The sequence below is a fragment of the Macaca thibetana genome, chromosome 6 (assembly GCF_024542745.1).
Source record: "Macaca thibetana thibetana isolate TM-01 chromosome 6, ASM2454274v1, whole genome shotgun sequence".
NCBI lineage: Eukaryota > Metazoa > Chordata > Mammalia > Primates > Cercopithecidae > Macaca > Macaca thibetana.
This window is the reverse complement of record NC_065583.1, coordinates 138,661,937-138,680,871: the sequence shown is the minus strand read 5'-3', so window position 1 is coordinate 138,680,871 and position 18,935 is coordinate 138,661,937. Positions and strand designations below refer to the sequence as shown.

The 18,935-nt window shown below is 36.4% G+C and overlaps 1 protein-coding gene and 1 non-coding gene across 6 annotated transcripts in view; one reads left to right on the top strand and one right to left on the bottom strand.

Moving 5' to 3' along the window:
- WDR70 (WD repeat domain 70) overlaps nucleotides 1–18,935 on the bottom strand; it is a 422,645-nt gene that overhangs the window by 125,985 nt on the left and 277,725 nt on the right. The window lies entirely within an intron of this gene.
- On the top strand, nucleotides 10,709–10,812 carry LOC126957854 (U6 spliceosomal RNA). The gene has a single exon (XR_007726996.1). It is a non-coding gene; the product is annotated as a U6 spliceosomal RNA (small nuclear RNA).

Below are 18,935 nucleotides of genomic sequence, written 5' to 3'. Positions count from 1 at the left end.
CATGCATAACTGTATCTGCTCTAGTGGCAGCATAATAGGCTTGTTTATACCAGCATCACCACAAACACATGAGTAACACATTGTGCTGTAATGTTAAGATGGCTACGACATCACCAAGTGATATAAATTTTTCAGTTACATAATAATCTTACAGGAGCACCACTGCATACACAGACTGTCATTAACTGAAATGTTGTTATGTGGTACACGACTGTACTTGAGTCTAAACTGACCTCTCTTCTTCAACTTGTATTCCATTTTGATCCTTATTAACTGTAATAGGGGGACCAGGACATTATCTTTGCAGTATGTCCCCTCTGCCTCTACTGGCTCTCCTCCCCACTCACCCGGCTCTGCTGGTACTCTGTGGGAGCACAGATAAGAAGTAGGATTTTTCTATATGAGCCAGATCCTCCAACAGACAATTTCACCTGTGATAATATATATTCCCTGGAACATGTATTTGGAACAACCTCTAGAGGAGAATGAGCCCTCTAGAGTCACTCCCTTGCTGATGGCCCTTCACTTAGGCTGGATGAATGGGATCCCACACACTGAGAAGCCCTAGAGATGTTGGTTAAAAGTACAGACCCTGGAGCCAGACTGCCTAGAGTCAAATCCCAGACCTACCTGCCTCTTACTGTACGTCCTTAGGTAAATTACTGAATCTTAGTTAACTCATCCTTAAAATAGGGATAAAAATACTAATCTCAAATAACTCTAAAATGAGCAAGTACCTTGAAAGCATTAATAACAATTCCTGGTACACAGTGGGTAGACAATGTTAGCAGTTATTAAAATAATTATTATTACTACTATCACTAGTGTTGTTATCACCACTATTGTTACTAACAATGAGGTAAATAGCAGTGAGAAGGAGGTGAATTATCTGGTCAGGCTTTATATGTCAAATTACAATAAAGCTAACTGCCTTCATTGGGCAAACTCTGTTGATTTCGTTCTATAACATATTAACAAGACTATGAAAGTTGGCAAGATGGCTAACTAGAGACACCTGGCATTTGTCCCCCCAGACCAAAAAGGACCAAGGCCACAAAGAAACAACTAAGATTTGATTTGAGTGTTGAAGGGAGAGTGCTGGAGTGCAGCAAGGGAGTGAAAATGCATCTGTAATGACAGGAGGGCAGCATGGAAGCACATAGCCTCTATAACCCCATCTCCCCAACCTGGATGAGACCTGCCTGGCGTCGGAAGGAACTTTCCATCATGGGAAAAAGGTAAGCAGAAAATCACCACCAACCCCCATTGCCACCACAAATGCCTACAGTCCTTACAACAGAAGAATCCCATGGTCCTTGCAAGCTCTCAGCTCCATTTGGAGAAATGCCGGGAATTCACGCAGTTTCACTGCTCCAGATTAGGAGCACAAGGTGCACCCTCTCCCCTGTGAGACAAGCTACTGCAGCACAGTGCCATCTTGTGACCTGAGGCACCTCCGGAATGCTCCTTGCTCACGGAGCCAGTAGCCACTGCACTTCTCCAGCACTGGGGTTTCATATTCATTATGCCAAGTCCATACATTATATATGAATGCCACAACCCCAGCTGTACAGAGTATGGGCCCAGGATTGGCTGTGACTATGGTCCTACACAGCAGGTAACCAACTCCTGGGGCCACACTCCCAATTGGACTAAAAGCCTACCAGTCCTGCCTAGGACAAATCCATCCACTGCATGACCTCTGCCATGTGGGAGAGGCCTACAAGTCTGCAAGCAGCTGACATAGCCCTGGGCCAGCGGAGTGGCTAAGTGCCCACACTCAGGGATCCGGAAACAGCCCCACAGTTCCCTCTTCCCTCCCCAGACATGACCTGCCCAACTCCCCTACATCCTCAACAAGCGCCTGAGAAACAATGCTGCAGGCCACCCCTGGTGGAAATATTGCAGACTGATGAAACAGCCATGAGCCTAAATACATGGCTGAGAAACAGTCCTATGAGCCGTCCCCAGCAGACATGCCTTAGTCTAGCCAAGCAACCACAAGCATGCCTGTGTTCCTGGCTAGAGTAACATCCCTGTGGCCACAACCCCAGTGAGCCAGACTCCAAGCTGCTTGACCCACTGTGTGCATGAACAAATGCCCAACCTAAGAGACAGTCCAGTGAGCCCAACCCTGGCAAAGCTGCACTACTGTCACCACAAACTCTCTCAGCCTAGGCCACTGAGAAACTCTCAAATGCCCCCAGTATGGATTACAGTTGAAGAAATTTTATGAAGACTACACTACTGTGTCCACCTAGAACCAAAGCCAATGCACTCCATCAAATCAACAACCCAAGATCTATTCATATGAGTAAGTCTTTCCTTATGACACCTAGTGAATAAAATTGGAAGAGGCGACTGGTCCACCAGATTGATAGAAATTAACACAGAGACACAAGAACAATGAAAAAGCAAGGAAACATGTCACTTCCAAAGGAAAACATAATTCTCCAGTAACAGACCACAATCATAAGGAAATACATGAAATGCCAGAAGAAGAATTCAAAATAATAATCTTAAGGAAACTGAGTGAGATACAAGAGAATACAGATAAACAATTCAACAAAACCAGGAAAACAACTTATGATATAAGTAACAAATTTAACAGAGGTAGATTATCACAAAAAAGAACTAAAAAGAAATCCTAGAGCTGAGAATTAAATGAAGGAAATAGAAAATATAATTGAGAGCTTCAACAACAGAGTATACCAAATGGAGAAAAAAATGTGTGAACTCCAAGACAGATCTTTGAAATAACACAAGCAGTGGCAAAAATGAATTGAAAAGGAAAGTCTAAAGGATTTATGAGACACCATTAAGCAAGCAAATATTCACACTGTGGGCATTCCAGAAGGAAAAAAGAAGGGTAAAGGTGAGGAAATCATATTTAATGAAATAATAGCAGAAAATTTCCCAAGTCTTGGGAGAGAGATGGGCATTTAGGTCCAGGGAGATCAAAGAAACCCAAACAGATTCAATCCAAATAGGTCCTCTCTGGAGCCCAACCTAGTCAAATTGTTGTAAGTAAAAGACAAAGAATTCCAAAAGCATTCAAGAGAAAAGACTCAAGTCATAAATAAGGGAATCTCCATTAGGCTAACGCAGATATCTCAGCAGAAAGCTTACAGGCCAGGAGAGAATGGGATGATATATTCAAAGTACTGAAAGCGAGGGTGGGGAAACCCTGCTAGCTAAAAGTATTATACTCCACAAAGCTATCCTCCGGAAATGAAGGAGAAATAAAATCTTCCAATAGAGAAGCAAAAACTAAAGGAATTTATCACCACTAGTTCAGTCTTATAAGACATGTTCAAGGGAGTCTTACATCTGGAAGTGAAAAGATAATAACTGCCATCATGAAAACATGTATAACTATAAAACTCACTGGTAGAGCTGATACAAAAGGAAGAAGAGAAAATAATCCTTATCACTACAGAAAACCACCTAACCATAAAAATAATAAGTAAGGGAATAAGGAACAAAAGATATGCAAAATAACCAGAAAATCAATAAAATGAAAGGAGTAAGTCCTCAACTATCAATAATCTTGAATGTAAGTGGATTAAATTCCCTCATTTAAAACATATACACTATCTGAACGAATGAAAAATCAAGACCCAAACATATTCTCCCTACAAGAATCTCACCTCAGCTGTAAATACACACTTAGACTGAAAGATATTTCATGCAAATGAAAATCAAGTGAGCAGGAGTAGCTACGCTTATGTCAGGAGACAAAAAAGTACATTATATAATAACAAAAAGATCAATTCAGCAAGAGAATATAACAACTGTAAATACATTTGCATCCAACACAGGAGCACCCAGATATATAAAGCAAACACTATTAGATCTAAAGGGAGAAATGGACTTCAATACATAGTGTGGAACACTTCAATACATAGTGGGAAACTTCAACACCCCACTCTCAGCACTGGACAGGTCATGTAGGCAGAAAAATCAACAAAGGAACACAAATTTAAACTGCACCACAGGCCAGAAATGGAGGCTTATGCCTCTAAACCCAACACTTTGAGAGGCCAAGGCAGAGGATCAGTTGAGGCCAGGAATTTGAGACAACCCTGGGCAACATAGTGAAACCCCGTCTCCACAAAAAATAAAAAATAAGCTGGCTGTGGTGTCATGTGCCTATAGTCCTAACTACTAAGGAGGCTGAGGAAGGAGGACTGCTTGAGCCCAGGAATTTGAGGCTGCAGTGAACTATGATCACGCCACTGCACTCCAGCCAAGGTGACAGAGTGAGACCTTGTTTATACACAAACTGTACCATAGACCTAAAAGACATTTATAGAATATTTCACCTAACAATTTCATTCTTTTCAGCCGCACATGGAACTCTCTCTAGGATTGACCATATGTTAGGACACAAAACAAGTCTCAATAAATTTTTAAAAATCGAGATATGAGGTATCTTATCTTGCCACAATGAAATAAAACTAGACATAACAAGAGGAACATTCAAAACTATACAAATACATGGAAACTAAACAAAATGCCTCTAAACAACCAATAGGTTAAACTTGAAATTAAGAATGAAATTTTAAAATTTCTTGAAACAAATGGAAATAGAAACATAATGTACCAAAGCTTATGGCACACAGTAAAAGCAGTATTAAGAGGCAAGTTTATAGTAATAAATGCCTATGCCAAAAAAATAGAAAGACTTCAAATAAAAAAAACTAACAATTCACCTCAAAGAACTAGAAAATGAAGAGACCAAAAAAAAAAAAAAAACCAAACCCCAAATTAGTAAAATAAATAAACAGTATCAGAGCATAAATAAACAAAATTGAGACTGAGGCCTGGCGTGGTAGCTCATGCCTGTAATCCTAGCACTTTGGGAGGCCAAGGCAGGAGGATCATTTGAGCTCCCAAGTTTGAGACCAACCTGGGTAACATGGTGAAACTTCATCTCTACAAAAAAATCAAAAATTAGCCAGGCGTGGTGGCACATGCCTGTAGTCCCAGCTACTCAAGTGGCAGAGGCAGGATGATCACCTGAGCCCAGGAAGCTGAGACTACAATAAGCCAAGATCCAGCCACCGCACTCCAGCCTGGACAACAGAGTGAGACCCTGTCTCCAAAAAAAAAAAAAAAAGACTAAAATAATACAAAAGATCAAACAAAAAGTTAGTTCTTTGAAAAGATAAACAAAATCAACAAACCATTAGTGAAACTTGGAAAGAAAGAAAAAAAAAAGAGACTCAAATTTGAAAAAATCATAAACAGAAGAGGATATGTCACAATGGACACAATAGAAATACAAAGGATCATTAGAGAGTACTATGAACAACAATATGCCAATAAATTTGAAATTTTAGAGGAAATGAATAAATTCCTGGACACATACAATCTATAAAGACTGAACCCGGAAGAAAAATAAAATCTGAATAGACCAATTACAAGTCATGAGAGAGAATCAGTAGTAAAGTCTTCCAATAACAAAAAAGTTCAGGACCAGATGGCTTTACTGCTGAATTCTACCAAACCTTTAAAGAAGAATTAATACCAATTTTTTCCAAACTATCCCAGAAAATAAAAGAGGAGGGAATTCTTCCTAATTCATTCTATGAGGCCAGCATAACCCTGATACCAAAACTAGATAAGGATACAACAACAACAAGCAGAAAACTACAGCCAGTATCCCTGATGAACACTGTTGCAAAAATCCTCACCAAAATACTAACAAGCCGAGTTCTAACAACACATCAGTAAGAGGATACATCATAATCAAGTGGGGTTTATCTCAGGAATGCAAGGATGTCTTAACATATGCAAATCAATAAACATCACACATATCCACAGAAAGAAGGACAAAAACTGTAAGATGTAGAAATAGCTTTTGATAAAATTCAACATCCCTTCATGATAAAAACTCTTAATAAATTAAGTATAGAAGGAATGTACCTAAACATAATAATGGCCAAATATGACAAACCCACAACTGACATCTTACTGAACAAGAAAAAGCTTTCAGCTAAGAACTGGAACAAGACAAAGATGCCCAATCTCAGTACTCTTATTCAATATACTAATGGAAGTCCTAACCAGAGCAATTAGGCAGCAAATATATAAAAGGCATCCAAATTGGAAAGGGAGAAGTCAAAATGTCCCTGTTTGCAGATGACATGATCTTAATATAAGGAAAAACCTAAAGACTTTACTACCAAAAAAACAAAACAAAACAAAACAAAAAAAAACCCTTAGAACTGATAACAGAATTCAGTAAATTTGTAGGGTACAAAATTAAATCAGTAGCATTTTTATACATGAATAATGAACTACTCATCCAACAGGGGATTAACATCCAGAATATACAAAGAACTCAACAGAAAAACCAACAAATAAAAACAAATCCAATTAAAATATGGGCAGGCTGGGCACAGTGGCTCACGCCTGTAATTCCAGCACTTCGGGAGGCTGAGGCAGGCAGATCACCTGAAGTCAGGAGTTCGAGACCAGCCTGGCCAACAAGGTGAAACCACATCTCTACTAAAAATACAAAAAAAACTAGCCAGGCATGGTGGCGGGCACCTGTAATCCCAACTACTCAGGAGGCTGAGGCAGGAGAATTGCTTGAACCCAGGAGGCGAAGGTCGTAGTGAGCTGAGATCACACCGCTGCACTCCAGCCTAAGTGACAGAGCGAGACTCCGTTTCAAGAAAACAATAAAAATAAAAACAACAACAAAAAATGTGGGCAAATGATCTGAACAGATAGAAAATGACATACATATGGTCGACATGTATATGAAAAAATATCACCACCACTAATCATCAGGGAAATGCAAATCAAAACTATAAAAAGATAACATCTCATTCCAGTTAGAATAACTATTATCAAAAAGAAAAAAGTAATAATAAATGCTGACAAGGATGTGGAGAAAAGGGAACTCATACACTACTGGTGGGAATGCAAATTTGTATAACCATTATGGAGAACAGTTCCTCAAAAACTACAAATGGAACTACCAGATGATACAGCAAGGCTCCTACTAAGTATACATTTTCTGGGGCTCAGAAAACAATATCCCAAAATGAAAGTATCAGAAGCAGCCTTGAAGCAAACATTTTTCTCTTTCTCCCATCCTCCTGTCTCTCTGTCCCATTCTCCACTGAGGCTAGCCATAGAAACTAGAATCCCTGGCCCCCAAGGTGGATCATAGAAACCAGAACCCCTATTCCTCAAAGCTAGTCACAAATCCTATAAATAGTACTCCAATCTTACCTCTGGTTTTCATTGGAAAAACTGACCACAAAGGAATTATCTGACCTATGTTGTTTGTCTGTAGGTTGTAACAGTCCTGTTCTAGAGAGGGTCTTGTCCCATACCCGGAAGGAAGGAATGCATACTCAGAGAACCCAAAAAGAATCTAGACAGACGGCCCTCCTGAGTTTCCCCAGTCTATTAGTATTAGATCACCCGTTTTTGTCCAATCATATTTCTACATGACTGTCCATACTTTGTTGAACCTTTTCCCTGTATCTTTTGATAATTTCCCCTGTATCTTTTGATCTTCATTCCAAAGTCTTCTGTGTATATACAATGAATAAATCTGTATGCCTTTTCTCTAATTAATCTGCGTTTTGAGAGTTGATTTTTCAGCAAAACATCAGGGAACCAAGGGAAAGCTCTCCCTTATCCCCTACAGTATCTAAAGTAAGGAAAATCAGTATGTCAAAAAGATACCTGCACTCCCATGTTTATTGCTGCCCTATATCACAATAGCCAAGATATAGAATCAACCTAGGTGTCCAATAATAAATAGATGAAGAAAATGTGATATAGATGCACTATGGAATACTATTCGGTCATAAAAGAGAATGAAATCCTGCCATTCACAGTAACATGGATGGAAGTGGAAGATAAGTGAAATAAGCTGCAAACAGAAAGTTAAACACCCCATGTTCTCATTCATGTGAGAGAAAAATAGTTGATCTCATAGAAGTAAAAAGTAAAACAGAATACTAGAGGCTGAAAAGAGTAGAGGGAAGGGAGGGTTAGGAAGAGATTTGTTAACAGATGCACAAAATTGGAGCTAGATAGGAGAAATAAGTTCTAGTGTTCTGTCCCACAGCAGAATGACTACAGTTAACAATAAATATTATATACTTTCAAATAGCTGGAATGAGGATATTGAAAATTCCCAATACAAAGAAATAATAAATGTTTGAGATGATGGATGTTACTTACCATGATTTGATCACTATACATCATATGTATCAAATATATCAATATAACAGTGAAGTGACGGAAAGGATGAAGTCATCACTATGTATGCCATGGATATGTACAATTATTACTTGTCAATTAAAAAATTAATTTTAAAACGGCCATGAATATGAATAACTGAATAAATAAATGTACACTTAACTGACCTTCAACCAAGTACCAGGGACTGTGCTGTGTACTTACACAAAGGTTATCTTATTTGAACTTTATAACTAGGTAAAGATTAAGTTTATTGTTCAGATGAGGAAACTGAAGTTTGTAATGCAAAATACTATTTTTATCATACCAGAACCACCCCTGGAGAACCTGAAGATCATAAAAAGATAAGCCATATTGTGCTAATCTGGAATATTCATAATAGCTGCTATTAACTTGATCTCTATGAAACAGTATAAAAGTTCCAAATAATTTAAACCAGATAACTTTTAGAACACAATCTACTTGTCTATTTAATATTATCAGTTTTATATTCTAAGTGTTAACTGTACATACATTGATTTTCACAACAAAGATTTATATTATTTGGAAGTAGTATCTGTACCTTTTCTTTAAAATTCTGAAAGCGTCCAGTTTACTACATGGTAAATAACGGATTTTATATGTTTGAGGATAATAATGAAAACTGCAATCACCAATATTTAGAACACACACTCTGAATTTCAGGAATTCAGTTATAAAGGACTCTGGGAATAATATGCAACCCCTTTAATAGTACAGTGAAGGAAAGGATGAATTCAGCTGTATCAAGACAAATTTTAGATGTTAGTTAAAGGAAATGACACTAAATAGCAGTGAATCTCATAGTGAGAAAGGTATATTTTTGAAATTTCCTTCAATTCTTTCAGTTCGACCAAGCAGAAAGTCTTGATTTAGCATTGATTGGTCTTTATACCTCCATAACTTTTGCCTATATCCCTTTTTAACATAGAAAAATCTAAGACACAGAAAACTGGTAGATAACAGTATCTAGCTAGTATCTGGCTAATGATTGTTTTATTTTCAGAATTTGCTATGCTCTTTTTAGAGTCACATTGCTTTTTTACATTTTTGATAGTGTTAGAATGTTTCTTTTTTAAATGGGGGAATGAGGAATGATTACTTAAGAGGTATGGGGTGTTTTTATGGGGTGATGAAACTTTTGAAACTAGAGAATTGGTGGTTGCAACATTGTGAATACACTAAATACCAATGATTGTTTGCTTTAAATGATTAATGTCTAAAGTTAATCTCAAATTTTTTAATTATTTGGAATAAATAAATCCATTTCTAACAATTTAAAAAACAATGTGGTGATGTATACATATGACAAAAATTATAAAAGTATGCAAATAAGTGAATTTGGGGAAATAGACTTACCTCGAGAAATTGGACTGGAATGGTATAGATGAGATGTCTAGAGGTAGACTGTAAGAAGCTGATGGGTAGAGCCTTGCAAACTAATTTGGTAGCTTTTCAAGATACCAACAATCTGGTAAATTTTAGCCTCAGGTGATTTCTAGTGGCATACCAGATGTCTTCAAGGGCTTAGGCAAAAATCCTGAGGCAAATAAAACATCTTCCATATCCATCTGCTTTCTGTCCTAAATCTCTGCAGCCCCTCTTCCTCTCCATCACCATTCAAGTGTACCCTGTGTTCATGATGACCTCTGCTCATTCAACACCCTAAATCATTTTTTCTGTTTTCAATTCTTTAGTCCAACTTCTGTTTTCAAAGTGTAGGCTTTAGCTATGTTTGAAAAGGGTTAATATTAGCCTTGCCTAACTCACAAGGCTTCTGAAAAGATCAAATTATATTTGAGGCATGCTTTAGAAGTGGTTTTCAAATTCTGAATTCTTACTCATTAGTGGGTCCTAATATCAATGTAATAGGTTATGATCAGTACTTTAAATATGGAACAAATCGGGATACAAAAAAATGGAGTGCACACTGCAATAGGAATTGCTATGGTTAACTCCTTTTTCAGTTTCATATATGCCTGTGTGTCTGTGCAAAGATATGTGTATAGTCAGTCACAATATAAAATGCTAATTTTCTGCGATTAAAAAAATACAGCTTTATAAGACAAGTATAATAGGTCTTTTCTGCTATGTTTTCAAATAGAAAGCATATAAAAACTGTTTTTCAGAATAAAACAGGGTTACTACCTGACAAATGCAGTGATTGGCTCCTTAGCCACCTGCCCCATGAGCATCAATGCAGCATCAGTGTTTACTACCCAGGTTAAAACCTTGATGGCAAAAAACAACAAAGCAGCAAAAAAACAAAACAAACAAAAACCGACTACTCAGTGAAAACACCACTCAATGAGAATAGTCCTTTCTGTAATTAACTATAAAAAATTGGGGAAGTAACTTTAAAATTATATCTGAATTAATATTTGATCCTTGCATAACTTTGTAGGCTAAAGCTGAAAGCCATAAAAACTGATAAAGAACAAAACTGGTAAACATTGTGTTCACGGCAGCATATATACTATAATTGGAATGATACAGAGAAGATTACCATGGCCCCTGCGCAAGGATGACATGCAAATTTGTGAAGCATTCCACATTTTTAAGATAGTTTTGTATCATTTTGCGGACTATTACCGGTTTAAATCTCTGCTTAAAAACACACACACACACACACACACACACACACACACACACACACACACACACACACCTGGTAAATATTTTAAAATATTCTAAAAGGTTGAGGTTTAACAGAATCTTGCAAAGCTCTTTATTTTGGAACTAACATATTATAATAAACATTTCTGAACAGTTTTAAGAAATTTGATAAATTACTATGGCTTGGGTAATTAGTAGAAGAAAAAACAAAACAAAACAAAACAAAACAGGAGGACTCACTGCAGCACCAAGAGCTCTGGAGTGCAAATCATCACTGGTTGCATCACTTCTCCAGTTGCAATGAATCAAAGAGTAGGTTAAAAGAGAATGCACACAGACCAGAGAACTGTTTCACATTTTTGGCTCAGACTTTACTTTGTGTATATAAAAAGCCCTACTAGTGGCTCTATTAAGTGAACATTTAACATTTACTATTTTGTTTATAATAGTTAAAACAGTAATGTTTGGCCTTGTCCGCTTGCAAAATAAATCATAGCTGTCCTGATGCTGAGAAACATGGCTCAGGAAATATCTCTACTAGAGAGAGGCATCCCTTATATAGGCTTTTTAGAGACTATGGTCATCCTGCAGAGAGTCTGACCATTTTAGATGACATAGCCCTATCTAGATAACCATAGAGGACTAACTGTGCTTTGTAACATGCCAAAAGTTTTTTTGTTTTTTGTTTGTGTTTGTTTGTTTAAGAATTAGGGAGCATTTACTCCACATTGCCAAATGATACCAGATAATAATAAAAATAAAATTAACTGATCAAAATTAGCTAGAATAACACAAATTCAAAACATTCTTCCCCTATTTCATGCAACCCAAATTCTTCACTCTCAAAGAGCCCATTAACCATTAAAGAATAAGGCACCATGACAAGGAATGAGCAAATGTGTTTTATGAAATCATTTTCCAAATTAAATTATCTATTGCCCAGCTCTTTTTTTTTAAAGGCATAATTTAAAACACTGTAAAAAATGAGCCTACATTATCCATTTGCTAGCTCTGGCTTCAAAAAATCTTCAGAATCCAAACATTACCTTCACCACTAAAACCCTTGTCCAGGAATTTACCTTTATGCCTAAAATAGCCCCTCATCTGTCACCCTGCTTCCACCATTCTCTCCCTGTAGTTATTCTCCATGCAGAACAGCCAGAATGATTCTTTTAAAAATGTAACTTGAATAATGCCAATCCTCTCCTAACATCCATGTAATGGCTTCTCATTACCCTCAGAAGAGTATCCAAACTCTACATAGCCAAAACAGCCCTATTTGATCTGATATATCCACCCACCTCAACCTTTTCCCACTTCCTCCTTCACTTTTCCCTATGTGAAGGCTGAAGCTGGTGGATCACTTGAGGTCAGGAGTTCGAGACCAGCCTGGCCAACATGATGAAACCCCATCTCTACTAAAACTATGAAAATTAGCCAGGCTTGGTGGTGGGCACCTGGTAATCCCAGCTCCTTGGGAGGCTGAGGCAGGAGAATCACTTGAACCCCAGAGGCGGAGGTTGCAGTGAGCCGAAATTAAGTCACTACACTCCAGCCTGGGCAACACAGCAGGACTCAGTCTCAAAACAAACAAACAAACAAATAAAATCTTACTTTTTTAAATAAATTTTTTTAAATAATTTTTTTTAAATTTTGACCTTTATATTTTGACTACATTCACGTCACTAAATAGTGACAAAGTGAAATTACATCCTTCTCTTGAATCTGCTTATTCAATATAATGAAAATATAAGATTATATTAACTGCTTGCTTATATTTACACATTTGACTCTATAACAGCATCTCTTATGGATATATTTTAAACTGAAGTTTTTGGTTCATGATTGATTTCCATTTTTTCTGTCCTAAATATCAATACACATCCATAAATATTCATATGTTTTCTATTCTGCCATGTTTAGCAGAAAATTTTAATTCTTCCAACTTTATCTGTGAGCTCCAATGTTTTCAGAAGACTTTTAAAAATCTTTATAAGTAAATACTTATGTTAATTCAATTTTTCTTCTGGCTTTCTCAAGCAACTTTGATCAATATGTAATCAGATTAATCTACAAAGTTTTATACATAATGTTTTCATCAGTTACATTTCTCCCTTCTATATGTTAATATCTATGCATCTAGGCAGTGTATATGTTTTACCTTTTAAGTATACTGCACAAGGTCTATATTTTAAAATTAGACTATGAAAGCCAGGATTTCTGAGGATACAATTTAAGTATCTACAGTGCAGGTAAATAAAGCTCTTGAGATTTAATTCGACAAATACTTATCAAGTCCCTGCTATGCATGGTTTACATACCAACAGATCCAAAGGTAAGGAAGAAAAAATTCTCACCCCCAAAGAGCTCGTAACAGTGACATATAAACTTTTGTGTCCTTAGCCAACTTAGGCAAGGCACAGATTGCCTACTTCACCCATTCCCATATTCCAGTGGCAAGAGAACTCAGGACTAAAAGTTCCACTGTACATGAAATATTGAAAAAAATTATAATCCATTTTAATAAGAATATAGATCACCCACTTTTTAAACATCTTTATCAAATTATAATTTAAGACCATAAAATTCACCCATTTTAAGTGTGCAACTGAATGATTTTTAGTTAATTTACAGAGTTGTACAACCATCACCACAATCTTGTTTTAGAATATTCCCAACAGGGTCATTTATTTTTGAACCATATAGCAGTGAAATTTTGGAGCGCATATACTAGAGTCAGAGTTCCTGGCTCCAAAACTTACTAGATGCATGACCTTGGGTGAGTTGTTAAACCCTTCACTGCTGTACTTCAGTTTTCTCACCTAAAATACGTAGTTAATGGTAGTACTTAATTCACAATATTGTTCTGAGGGTTAAACGAATTAAAACATATACAAAGCACTTGAAACGGTCCCTGGAACAAAGTAAGTGTTCAGTAAGTATCGCTTATTGTTAAAACTATATGCTTTAAAATCTAATTACTGGAAAACAACAGGCTAAAAATACTACTGATGCAAATAGGTAGTATTTAGCCTATCTATTTATAGCCTACATCTGACGGCTAAAGCAAACAAACAACTTATACAATGCACTTATTTGATAGTAAGTTTAAGGAACAATAATTTAAAATTTAAAAACAACAATAAAGCAATTGAAAACCAAACCCATTTAACATAAAACCTATAATGCTCTGATAGCATTCACTCATTTATTCAACAAATATTTATTAATATGTCATGCTCATCTTGGACACAGAGAAACAGCAAATAAGACAAAAAGTCCCTGGCCATATTAATCTTAAAGAGAAACAAAATAAACAACCAGGCAAACTAAAAATAAAACAAAATATTTTCAGGGTTAATATCCCTAGATATGTAATCTTCTAGTCCCTAACAGAGCATCATAGAGGGAATGGCATGTGATTGGGCCTTCTTCAATGGATGTTGGATAGTGGATGGTGGCTATTTCTACCAGCAGTGGGGGGCTTGTGGGAGAGGCATATAGGATGGAGTGTTTAGTATAGGAGAAGGCACCAAGGCAGTAAATCAGACGGTAATCATAAGGGAACAAAGTATAATCTAGTCTGAGTAAAAAGTTTTTTTATTTAGGCTGGGTGCAGTGGCTCCCATCTGTAATCTCAGCGCTTTGGGAAGCTGAGGTGGGTAGATCACTTGAGGTCAGGAGTTTGAGACCAGCCTGGTCAACATGGCGAAAACCCATCTCTACAAAAATTAGCTGGGCATGGTGGAGAGTGACTGTAGTCCCAGCTACTCTGCAGGCTGAGGTGGGAGAATCACTTGAATCTGGGAGGTAGAGGCTGCAGTAAGCCAATATTGCACTACTGCACTCCAGCCTGGGTGAGTGAGACCCTGTGTTAAAAAAAAAAAAAAAAAAAAAAAAAGTGTTTTGATTTATGGAGAAAGTTATGAAAAATACTCAAAGGGTGGAAAAAAGTATAAACTGAAAGGCTGGAAGTGTCAGTCTGAGAAAATTTGAACTTTATTCAGCATATGACAAGTACTGAAGTAGTAAGTATTGCGTTTAACGTGATTTAAACCAGGGCTAGGTTTATCAGAACACAGACAGAGAAAGGTGAGGATATCCAGCATCACAAGTTAAAGATGATGAAGGTATGAAGTAGAATGAAAGCGAGAGATGAAATTGAGGGAGTGGATGTGAGAAACACTAAAACACAGAACTGATAAGACTGACAACTGGTTACAGGAGGTAAAGAATATTCTGAAGTTCTAAATGGAAAAATAATAAAAATAGCAAAGTCAAAAGAAAGAATGAGTTCTAAAAGAAACAGGTTGTGTTTTGGGTATATTGAGCTTAAGTTCTGGCATATAATCCTGGTGAGTTGTTCCACATGTAGCTGAACGTATGTCTGGAATGAATAATGCTTAGGACAGAGTTAAGAAGATTTGGTGAGCAGTCACTGAAAGTAATATTACTGAACTTAAAATATTTCATCACCTCAACAGAAAAATGAGAAAGACAACATCCCTTTGCACTAATACAGAATCTAAGGTCTTACATTTAAGCAACTGTCTTACCAACATCCCAAATTACATGGTCCTATTATTCTTGTGTCACGTGTTTCCTATTGTATTCCCTGTGAGTAAAATCTTCTCTATATTCCTGGTGTCCTGAAATTTCATGACGCATAGCTTGGTGTGCGTCTTTTTCATTCTTTCCAGATGAGTCCTTCCTCTCTGGAAAGTCATGTTTTTCAGTTCTGAGACCTCTTTATTTTTAGTAACTCTTTCTTACCTAATTCCATCCTTCCTCTCCTGTATTTTCATTAGAACTTTCTAGTCAAATACTAGACCCTGAATTGACACTGCAAGTTTCCTATCTTCTTTCTATCACTGTCTTTTATTCTACTTTCTAGGTTTCCTCGACTATATTTATATATACTCTCCAGGAGATTTTAATATTCCTAGGGATTCCTTCCCTTATACTCCAATCAAATATTTATTTTGCAAGAGATCTTCCTTAATCTCTTAACATTCAGATTTTTTGGTAGCAATCTGCTTTAGTTTCTTGGTTGTACTAGTCTCTATTTCCTCTCTGAGAATATCAATTATAGGGGTTTTTTCCTTGAAAATTTCTTCAGTTTTCTACATTATCTCTCTCTCCTCTGACTTACTTATTCTGTTTAGTATAAGTTTCTGTATTTCATGTTAGAGGATTTCCCCAAATGTCTGGTGATCCCATGTCTACCATTAATTACGGAAGAGAAAAGCACTAAAAGCCAAATTAGAAACTCTACGTTAGGGGTCAAATTCTTTTTCTGTAAGGGACCACCTAGTAAGTATCTTTGGCTTTGAGGATCATATCCTCTGTTGCAGCTACTCAACTCTGCTAATATGATACAAAAGCAGCCACAGATAATATACAAATGAATGAGCAAGGCTGTTACAATAAAATGTATGGACACTGAAATTTGAATTTCATGTAATTTTCATGTGTCACAAAATATTTTTATTTTGATTTTCTGAATCCATTATGATAGGCTGAGTAACACTCCCAAAGATTTCCACATTTGAGTCCCTGGAACCTGTTAATATATTACCTTATGTGGCAAAGGGAAATTAAGGTTTCAGACTGATTTAATGTTGCTAATCAGCTGACCTTAAAATAGGGAGATTATCCTAGATTATCTGAGTAGGCAAGATGTAATCACAAGGGTCTTTAAAAAGTGGCAGAGGAAAGGAGAACAGAAGGTCGCAGTGTTATGACGTAAGAAGGACTCAACAACGTTGCTGGCCTTGACGATGAAGGAAGCGTGCCAGGAGCCAAGATATAAGGGTGGCCTCTAGAAACTGGAAAAGCAAGGAAACATTCTCCCTGGAGCCTCCTGAAAGGAACAATGTCCTGCTAACACCTTGATTTTAGTCCAACGAGACTTTAGCCTATAGAATTGTAAGATAATACATTTCTGTTATTTTAGCCACTAAATTTGTGGTAGTTTGTTGCAGCAGCCATAGAAAAATAATATAACCATCTAAAAATGTAAAAACCATTCTTAGCTTGCCATACAAAAACAGGTAGTGGGCTAGATTTGGTACATGGCCATAGTTTTTCTGACCCTTAATACAGACTCTTAAGCCAGACTGCCTGGGATTGAACCTCAGTTATACCACATACTAACTGTAGTTTTTAGTAGGCAAGTCAATTTCTTTGTTTCTGGGTTTGTTTGTTTGTTTGTTTGAATCAGTAAAACGATAATGACAGCATTTATATCACAGAGTTGCTGTGTGGATTAAATAAAATATTACAAGTGCTTAAAATATTGCCTGGCTCACAGTAAGTACTCAGTAAGTACAATAATAATAATAACAACAACAAAAACAACAATAACAACAACAAAGGGGGAGAAGGAGAGGACAAACAACTCTACATGAAGATTTTCTTTGCCTGGAATATAGGGTCTCTTCATTAGGCCCACTTTAAAAGTAATTCTTTTGTCTTCTGTGATGGTAAAAGGAGAGCAGTGATTTGGCTGCACAGCGCAGAGGGAATTATAAGACAAATCGGTTTACCTTTTACAGGCTTCTCCAATCACGGCTAAGGTTTCAGCTTTCTCTAGGTGGTTAAGTCACATACCATTTATGCATCTGGCTTACAGCTTACAAATGAATCTTGATATCTCTTTTCTGCTATCATCTCCTCTCTAATTCTCTTCATCCATTCGGGTTTATGCTTTAAAACGGGCCTTTCCTGTCACTTTAGTGAGGTTTCAGGAGGAAGCATGGTTGAACAAATGTGTTTAACCTGCCATGTTTTAACTGGAAGTCTTAAATTATTATATATTCATAGTCTTAAAAAATAAGGATAATAATCATCCATATTTTTCAAAAACCTTTTACCCTAACTTTTTCAAAAGCCAGTATTTTTTCATTTAGTAAATGTTGCTTCTAACAGCATGTGTGACAAAAGCATTTACAGGAGCATTTTATAAGAGCATTATTTACAAGAGCATTATTAAAACTTTATATAAGTCTATGAAAATAATTGAAAAATTTGAATTTAAGTTTAGTGCCTGCAAGTAATTTGCAGTTTTGATGGTTATTTTTGTGTTCTGAATCAATGATATACTTTTTTGGAAATGTAACCACTGAAAAATAGGCATGTGAAAGCACTATAGAATAGTTAATATGTCATACGTGTTCTGTCGAATATTTGTAAAAAGGTCATTATAATTCATGTATCTACTCAGGCATAACTAAAACGTAGGTCCACAGCATTGTTACTTATTGATGGTAGTTATATTTGCATACAATGAATGAGTGGTTGGAGCAAAGCACCTACACTCTTTATCTTCCTAAACCAAACCTTTAGTCACCAAGAAATCCGTCAAACTTGGATTCGTAAGATGTTCACAGCCAGAGTTAAATAGTATCTTTAGGTCTAACTTTACCATTCTATAAAAACTGTAAGTAGCCTAGGAGTTAAAAAGAAAAAAGAGGAAGACCAGCAGTTATTAAGAACCTGTTATGTGCATGTCCTATCTGAATGTTTTACATATATTACCTAATATAATCCTCAAAATAACATGACATGGGGGGATCATGCCCTCATTTTGTAAATAAAGAAAATGAGAAGAACAGGAGCTTAGGAAAGTCAGGACTCACAGACATGAAATCTGAAGTAAAATATAATGTAATTGTATATATCAGGTGTCATCTATAAAATGTGCTATAGAACTATGCAGTAGACATTTAGCTGTCAATATATACATAGATATTCTTCTAGATTCCCAGCATTAGGTCTATTGAAGGGACAAAACTTTGAATTTCTAGCATTGCTCTTTATATTTCACACAGAGATAGATGATCTTTTTTCTCAAAAGAAGATACCAGAAACATTCTCTAAATCATTTGGTATTAAAAAAATTGTTTAAAAAATAAAATACAGTGTTTTTTTCCCCTACAACTACTCTCTCTCTCTCCTTATAGTGAATACTGTGCTACTTTAACTTGAAAACCTATTATTAGGTAAAAGTTGTGAATTATTGTTAAATGATTAGTCTTTGCAGAAAGAAAGGAGAAGACATCGAG